The following is a 5,892-nucleotide window of genomic DNA, read 5'->3' as shown; positions in this document are numbered from 1 at the left end:
ACATGGGTAATTTTACATACTTTGATGTGGGGAATTATAAAACAAATTGAACCATAACAGGAATGCTGACATATGAGTGTTGAGGTGACCAAATTTATGGTGATAAGAGTTTGATTTGTGATAAAATATGGTGGGAGGGTTTGTTGTTTTTTACAGAGAAAAATAAAGAAGGAAGAAGAAGAAAAAAATTAAAGGAGGGGGAGAGGGGAGTTCGCTCACCAGGTCATAACTTTAAATATTACCGATGAGTTTACAAATGAATATTATTAACGTGTGTTTATTATGTCGGTAAAACACCGTCTGTAAAAATAACACGTCATTGTAACTTTTATATTTTTTAATTTTTAATTAATTTATTTTTTTTCCACTAGAATTCTTTAATATATACCAACAAAAAGTGTCAATCGGTATATATCGAAGGATATAACAAAGAACTATTTTGTCAATATATATATAAATTTCATTATAATTTATTGATAGATTTTTTGTCATCGTTATTTTTATTTGTATTTACTAATTTTCTGAAACTAAATAAAGGAACTTACATTACTGTTTTGGATGGTTTTGTTCACTTTATTTTAAGCTGCATGCCTACATTACATTATCTTAACACGTACCATAAAGCAATAAACTTACAAGTTTTCTTTACTTTCATGCTTGTGTTTGGATCGGGGTGTAATTTGGAAATGATTCAACTATTTTGGACTCTGTCTCTCAGAATATTATAATTACAGCCATGGCATAATGGCTGAGATGTGGCGTAACATTTTCAGTTTTGTTCCAAGTGTTTATGTGCTTTGGTGTATGGCCCATGATAAATAGCGAGGCAGAGGCAATGCTTGGAGGTGCAAACATGGTGTATTAATTTTAGTTTGTAAAGTTTATTTAGCTTCTCTCATCGTTTATGGGGTGTTTGATTACCGTCTTTATCACTATATTTTCGTAGTCTAAATTGAAGGCAATTTCTTTTTTCTTTGTCTAAGTTGTGTTTGTTTCCCCCCTTTATCAACATGTTTTTGTTTGAGAATTACATGTTGAATACTGGGTAGTTTTTGCTTAGAAGTTTCAATATAGCCTTTAAAATTCCAGCTTGGCATGTGGGTTTGTTGGTCAAATAATTGGTGTTGGGGTTGTTCTTAGTCTTAGTTAAGAACATTGGTGCACTGTAAGAAGAATAGACTTGTTTTAGTTTTTTTTCTTCTTCTTAAATGTTTATGAAAATTCCAATCAAATATCCCATCAATCATTCTGTTAACATTGGAAATAATTGATGAAATTGCCAATTATTATAGAATAGGATTCTAATATAGGATGTTGTAATCATTACAGTTACTCATGTATCTATCAGAATAAGATTCTAATATAGGATGTTGTAATCATTACAGTTACTGCAGTGTTTTACTGCCTCTATATAAATAGGAAGGTTGGCTAAGACACAACCCAACACATTCCATTATTCTCAACTTGGTATCAGAGCCACAAAACCCTAAAATAAATTAAACCTAATTTTCTCATAGCCTCCCAACCTCCCTTCTTCAATGGAACAGCCACCACATACATCTTCAAATTCTACAGCACCAGCAGTCCAACTTTCTTCTTCTCCGACAGTACAACCCTCTTCTCTTGCAGCGCCTCCTCTGCTTTCCTCTACTACGTCACCACCTGAATTCTCCTCTGCCATGGCTGGTGAACGCCTCCTCTTGCAGCCCACGTTTGCCGCCTCTACTGCCACAAGCATTATCTCCATTTCTCACACTCATCAAGTCATCTCCCTCAAATTAACAAACACCAATTATTTATATTGGCGTATGCAAATGCTTCCTTATCTCCTAGGCCAAGGAGTTTTTGGTTTTGTTGATGGCTCCAACACATGTCCATCAACACATGTTCTCTCTTCAGGTAAATCCGTTTTTTCAAACCTGGAAACAACAAGACCAACTCATTCTAAGTGCTCTTCTTTCCTCCCTATCTATGGAAGTTTTGCATCTTGTTGTTGGCTGTCAAAGTTCTTGTTCAGCTTGGGGCACTTTTGAGCGAGCTCTCGCTTCCACTTCCAACTCTCGTATTATGCAACTTCACGGCTCTCTTCAGGATCTTCGACAGGGTGATGAATCAGTAACTCAATTTATGCAAAAAAACGAAGGCCTTTATTTGATGAAATTGGCCGCTTGCTGGTCGGCCAATTTCACTTGAAGATTTCAATTTATATGTGTTTCGTGGTCTTCGGGAAGAGTTTAAAGACTTAGTTACCAGTCTTATTACCAAAGCTGAACCTTTATCATATGCAGATCTTCACATCCATCTCCTCACACATGAATTTCTTCACAAATCTTCTGCTGCTATACATGCTCCTCTGCTGCCCACACCCAGCATTCCATCTTCTGCTCTTGTTGCACAACGCCAGACTTTTAGCAATTCTGGCCGTAGTAGGGGCCGCTTCAACGGTGGCTAGCGTCCCAACCAGTCCAATAACAAAGGCAACTGATTTGCTGGCTCCAGACCTGATCACCGTAGCTTCCAAAACTCCTCCTTCGGTGACAATAAGCAGGGCTCTTGGCAGCGTAATAGGGGCAGAATCCACGCTGCCAACTGTGTCAGAATTTCGGCCATACAGCTCCCCATTGCCCTCAATTCCAGCAGCGAGGTTATGGCCAACAACCTACTGCCAACCTGGTGCAGCGCAATCTCTCCTCAACCGGTTCTGTTGATTGGTTTCCAGATACCGGTGCCAATCAACATGTCACACCTGATCTTGCCACCTTGACCGCTTCAGAACCGTACCTTGGTAATGATAATTTGCATGTTGGTGATGGTAAGGGCCTTCCTATATCTCATCTTGGTCATACAAAAATATATACACCACATCGTTCTTTCACCTTATCTAATGTTCTTCATGTTCCTGCAATCACAAAACCTCTGCTCTCTGTTCAGAAATTTTGTCTTGATAATAATGTTTATTTTGAATTTCATCCTCGTGTGTTTTATGTCAAGGATTTCAACACCCATGAAGTCCTTCTCTCACGTCAGAGTAAAGATGGTCTCTATGCCCTGACCAAGTCTTCCGTCACGTCAGTTCCTCAAGCCTTTTGGTCTCCCTGCACTTCTGCCTCTGCCGATTTATGGCATCGTCGACTAGGTCATCCTACTTCACGTATCTTTCAATTGTTAATCTCGAAAAATAAGATTATTTATAACAACAAACGTCTTAATTTTCAATGTCAAAGTTGTCCTTTAGGAAAATCATCGCGTTTGTCTTTAGGACCTACTGGTCACAAAACTTCTGCTTCACTTGAATTAATTTTTAGTGATGTATGGGGCCCTGCTCTTTTTTTTTCTTCAGATGGCTATCGTTATTTTGTTATCTTCGTTGATGCTTATATTAAATATGTATGGTATTATCCTCTAGTTGCCAAGTCTGATGTTTACTCTGTTTTTCATCAATTTCAGACTCTTGTCGAACGTCAATTTTCCTTAAAAATAAAATCTGTTCAAACTGATTGGGGCGGTGAATACCGAAAACTATCCATATTTTTTCAGACCATTGGTATTCATCATCGTTTAATTTGTCCCCACACTCATGAACAAAATGGAATAGTAGAGCGTCGTCATAGGCATATTGTGGAAACAGGTCTTACTCTTTTAGGGCAATGTAAAACACCTTTTCGATTTTGGAATTATTCTTTTGAAACCTCTGTTTATCTTATAAATCGCATGTCTACTCCTATTCTTGCCCATCACTCTCCGTTTGATTGTTTATTTCAACGGTCTCCTGATTATCATTTTTTGCGTACCTTTGGGTGTCTCTGTTTTCCTTTTCTGCATCCATATAATAATCATAAATTGGATTTTCGTTCCTCTCCATGTGTGTTTTTTTGGATATAGTTCCTCGCATCTTGGTTATCGATGCTTGACATTGCATCTCACCGTATTTATATTTCCTGTCATGTCCGCTTCCATGAACATGTGTTTCCATTTGATAATTCTAAACAGATTGCAAAGGTCTCCACCCTAACCCCCACCCCACCCGCTACTGTCACCCTCCTAAATTTGCTAAACCACCCACCGCTACCCGCTTTCTCTAGCCACCCAAACAGCCCACAACACTCCGCTTTGCCACTCCAAACAGCCACCCGACCACAGCCTCCACCCATCATTTGGGCATCATCCCATGCTTGTTTATCTAACCCTTATGATGCAGGTTCAGATCGTCAATTGGTCTCCTCTCCTCATGGTCTTGGGGCACTTTCTAGTCCCTTTTCTGCTTCGCCCTCCCTTGCCAGCACTCTTGCAGCTTCAGTCTCTACCTCCAGCCCCTCCTCTACTAACAGTCTTGTGCTTGAGGCTGCTTCTTTATCATCCTCTCCCGCTGGTCTGCAACTTATGGTTGATTTGTCTTCTTATCAGTTGTCACAGGTCTCCTAGCTACAACTATCTTCCCCTGCGTCTCCACCAGCACACAGCAGACATTCTATGACTCTTAGACCGTGGCAGCCAAAGACAGCTAATCTGGTTGCTTCCGCTGCCACTACTTCTAACTCCACACGGGTACTGTATTCTCCCTTTTCTGAGCCTTTTGCATTCTCTGATGCTGACCGATATGCAGTTTGGCACAATGCTATGTGTGATGAGATCGCCGCTTTACGCGAAAATCGCACTTGATCTTTGGTTCCATTTCATCCTTCGATGAACGTTGTTGGCAGTAGATGGGTATATCGGATCAAACGTCGTGTTGATGGTAGTACTGAGCACTATAAAGCGCGCCTTGTTGCTAGAGGTTTTACCCAGCAGGAAGGTATTGATTATTCTGAAACCTTCAGTCCAGTTATTAAGCAAGCCACTGTCCGATTGGTTTTCTCTATTGCGGTTTCGAGAAATTGGAAGATTCATCAGCTTGATATTCATAATGCCTTCCTCAATGGTGTTCTTACTGAAGAAGTCTACATGAAACAACCTCCAGGTTTCATTGACTCTTCTCTTCCATCTCATATGTGCAGATTGCACAAATCATTGTATGGTTTGAAACAGGCACCGAGAGCATGGTACACTCATCTAAGTGATTTTTTGCTCTCCATTGATTTCCGAGCTTCCAAGGTTGACACCTCCCTGTTTATCTTATCTTATGGTACTAATATCTTTTATCTCCTGGTGTATGTTGATGATATTCTGCTCACGGGTAGCAACTCTGCTATGCTTCATCACCTTATACAGTTACTCAGCTCTGAGTTCAAGCTTCGTGACTTAGGTGTTGTTCACTACTTTCTGGGTATTGAAGTTCAGTCTACCAGTATGGGTTTAATGCTGCGTCAACATAAATATATTCTTGACATCCTCACCCGAGCTGGTATGACTTCCTGCAAACCAGTTGATACTCCAGTCTCCCCTTCGAAAGTCATTTTATTACCGGATCATTCATTCTCTAATCCTACATGATTTCGTCAAATCGTGGGTGCTCTTTAATATCTTACCTTCACCCGTCCAGATATATGCTTTGTTGTTAACAGAGTCTGTCAGTTTATGCATGCTCCTACAGATTCTCATTGGGCCGCTGTCAAACGTATTTTACGCTATCTTAAAGGTACGGCATCTTATGGTTTCCATATCACTCGAGGCTCCTCTTTTGCTCTACATGGCTTTACAGATGCAGATTGGGCTGGTAGTATTGATGATCGCAAGTCTACGGGCGGCTATCTTGTCTTTTTTGGTCAGACGCCAATTTCTTGGAAATCCGGCAAGCAACGCACTATTGCTCGCTCCTCTACTGAGGCTGAGTATAAAGCCCTTGCTGATGCTACCGCTGAAGTCATTTGGCTTCAATACTTGTTAACAGATTTGCAGGTTCCCTCAGTCTCTGCCCCTACCATTTGGTGTGATAATCTTGGTGCTACCTATCTC

The sequence above is a fragment of the Populus alba genome, chromosome 16 (assembly GCF_005239225.2).
Source record: "Populus alba chromosome 16, ASM523922v2, whole genome shotgun sequence".
In the NCBI taxonomy this organism is placed as follows: domain Eukaryota; kingdom Viridiplantae; phylum Streptophyta; class Magnoliopsida; order Malpighiales; family Salicaceae; genus Populus; species Populus alba.
This window is presented reverse-complemented; position numbering follows the sequence as displayed.